Raw genomic sequence first — 3578 nt, 5'->3', positions numbered from 1 at the left:
CTGAATATTATTTTAAGTGCTTTTTAAGGTTTTCCTAAAATTAATCATTCAACATAACGCCTGAATGTATAAACTTGCCTTTGTGACAGCTGAAAATATTTATTTATCATTAAAAATATATATATATTTCCACCCAAACTTTTAATGAGATTATGAAAACAACTATATGATTTCCCTATCTAAAACAAATCAATCAATGTAAATTAGACATAGTATACTAATTTACCTAAAACATATTGGTGTGGTGGAAATGACAAGGTGTGGTGGAAAAGACATCTATGTAAAAAATAACAATATTTTATTGCAAACATTTTAAACAACAACCACTGTAAAACATGTAATTAACTTAAAGAAAAAGTAACATTCCAAAAGTGGGCAGAGCGCAAGGACATAGGCCAGTGTTTTTGAAAGATGAGCCCAGATTGCAGAGGGGTCATCCGCATAGAAGAGCTCAGTGAGCAAAGTGAAACGGTATCATTTGTGGTATGTCCAACACAGGTGTGGAGGGTCACCTGCATGTGAGAATCACCAAAGTGAACTGCCAGGATTTCACTGGTGTACTTACACAGGTAGTTCTCTCAGTGGCACAACTTTGATTTTAGAAGTGGGGGAAAATAATAATAATAATTAGTTTAATCCAGTCGGATAAACATTCCAAACAGCCTACCCGACCACTCGGAGGTGTCTGCATGGTCCTAAAGCACACCGTTGCCTCATTTTGTATTACATTCAAATGATAAAACTGAAGGGGACAAAAATGCAATTTCAGAATGTGAGGGGGACATGTCCCCCCGTCCCCATCCCCAGTGAAAGTTGCGCCCCTGAGTTCTCTGCACAGTCAGTATGCACAATGATCTCCTCTTTCTGCAGATTCTCTTAATTCTCTCAGTTTGGAGGATTGGTGTGGAATGTTGTACACGTGTTTCCCCAACTTCTGTTTCAATCCTTTGGAGAAGTGCTCCAGTAGAATATGCAGTGTGTCACACACCTTTTCTTATACTGTCAAATGTACAGTGAACTTCTCCATGTTTCCCCTCTTTGTTTTTCCTTCTCTCTCTCTTCAGCTTTGTTTTTCCACTCAAACCACCATGTCTGCTCACCAGCATCAAATTCAGATGTTATAAGCTCTTTGGCTTGGCAAAGGGAGCACTCTCTATACATACACTCTTAATTCAGGTTCTCACAGCAAGACTCAATAAGGTTCCCATTTTTGCTGCAACTTTGTAATTTTGTGACTTTGCAACTTTGTGATTTGTGATACTGTAGTTTGTCCGCCATGAACTGGACATTGGCTTGGGTTTTGCATGTGGCATGTGTCCCTATCCTGGACTGTTGACTTGACAACCCAAAAATACGTATTTTAAAGAATTCATGGTAGGACATTTTAATGTCTGAATTTTCCCTCTTAAAATCCTGATAAAGGTTCTGAATTGTGCCATTCAAGAAGCACTTCTGCTTTTTTTTCTTGTTCCTCGTTAGTGTGTCCTTTTCCCCTGTTGTTGCTCTACTGTTGACATCACGTTCATAGAATCTAGTGATTTTCTCTTATGTGGCAGTGCTAATTATGTTACACTGCTTTTTCCTGGAGTATTGAAGACGGGTTGGCCTGTTTCCCTCATTGCTTCTGCTGAAAATCCAAATGCTCTGTTTGCAGCTTTGACCAGGCCATACTTTCTCAGGATGTTGCCTCTGAGCATTTTTGAAGCCACTTGTTTGTCACTGCACATTTTTTGATACTTTTGCTTTAACTCTGCAATGATGGCATTTTGAAACAATAAAATCCTTCCCAAGTTCTTCGGAGTTCCCTTCATTTTTCTGTTTCATCTTTGTCTTTGGGGAATCTTATCTCTCCATTTTCTTCATCAGTTGATTCTCCGGCTACCTGGATAAAGCACTAAATAAACTTCAGTTAGTGCTAAATACGGCTGCTAGAATCTTGACTAGAACCAAAAAATGTGATCATATTACTCCGGTGCTATCCTCTTTACACTGGCTTCCTGTTATTAAGACAAGGGCAGATTTCAAGGTTTTACTGCTAACCTACAAAGCATTACATGGGATTGCTCCTACCTATCTCTCTGATTTGGTCCTGCCGTACATACCTACACATACGCTACGGTCACAAGACGCTGGCCTCCTAATTGTCCCTAGAATTTCTAAGCAAACAGCTGGAGGCAGGGCTTTCTCCTATAGAGCTCCATTTTTATGGAATGGTCTTTCTACCCATTTGAGAGACGCAGACTCGGTCTCAACCTTTAAGTCTTTACTGAAGACTCATCTCTTCAGTGGGTCATATGATTGAGTGTAGTCTGGCCAGGAGTGTGAAGGTGAACGGAAAGGCTCTGGAGCAACGAACCACCCTTGCTGTCTTTGCCTGGCCGGTTCCCCTCTCTCCACTGGGATTCTCTTTCTCTAACCCTATTACAGGGGCTGAGTCACTGGCTTACTGGTGCTCTTTCATGCCGTCCCTAGGAGGGGTGCGTCACTTGAGTGGGTTGAGTCACTGATGTGATCTTCCTGTCTGGGTTGGCGCCCCCCCTTGGGTTGTGCTGTGGCAGAGATCTTTGTGGGCTATACTCAGCCTTGTCTCAGGATGGTAAGTTGGTGGTTGAAGATATCCCTCTAGTGGTGTGGGGGCTGTGCTTTGGCAAAGTGGGTGGGGTTATATCCTTCCTGTTTGGTCCTGTCCGGGGGTATCATCAGATGGGGCCACAGTGTCTTCTGACCCCTCCTGTCTCAGCCTCCAGTGTTTATGCTGCAGTAGTTTATGTGTCGGGGGGCTAGGGTCAGTTTGTTATATATGGAGTACTTCTCCTGTCTTATCCGGTGTCCTGTGTGAATTTAAGTATGCTCTCTCTAATTCTCTCTTTCTCTCGGAGGACCTGAGCCCTAGGACCATGCCTCAGGACTACCTGGCATGATGACTCCTTGCTGTCCCCAGTCCACCTGGCCGTGCTGCTGCTCCAGTTTCAACTGTTCTGCCTGCGGCTATGGATTCCTGACCCTTTCACCGGACGTGCTACCTGTCCCAGACATGCTGTTTTCAACTCTCTAGAGACAGCAGGAGTGGTAGAGATACTCTAAATGATCGGCTATGAAAAGCCAACTGACATTTACTCCTGACGTGCTGACAACTACTGTGATTATTATTATTTGACCATGCTGGTCATTTATGAACATTTGAGCATCTTGGCCATGTTCTGTTATAATCTCCACCCAGCACAGCCAGAAGAGGACTGGCCATCCCTCATAGCCTGGTTCCTCTCTAGGTTTCTTCCTAGGTTTTGGCCTTTCTAGGGAGTTTTTCCTAGCCACCGTGCTTTTACACCTGCATTGCTTGCTGTTTGGGGTTTTAGGCTGGGTTTCTGTACAGCACTTTGAGATATCAGCTTATGTACGAAGGGCTATATAAATACTTTTGACTTGATTTGATCATACCTTTTTTGTATTTCTCAGTTTTCCTGTTAAGCTTTATCAAGTTTGGCATTTGTCATGCAAAGATCTCTATGTTTTTGAGCGACCTCTTCCAACCCTTTCCCTTCCAGTATGTATTAGACTTCTCATTCCTGTTGCAGACG

Source organism: Oncorhynchus nerka, linkage group LG28, assembly GCF_034236695.1.
Source record: "Oncorhynchus nerka isolate Pitt River linkage group LG28, Oner_Uvic_2.0, whole genome shotgun sequence".
Classification (NCBI taxonomy): domain Eukaryota; kingdom Metazoa; phylum Chordata; class Actinopteri; order Salmoniformes; family Salmonidae; genus Oncorhynchus; species Oncorhynchus nerka.
The sequence above is the reverse complement of the archived record's forward strand: the minus strand, read 5'-3'. Positions refer to the sequence as shown.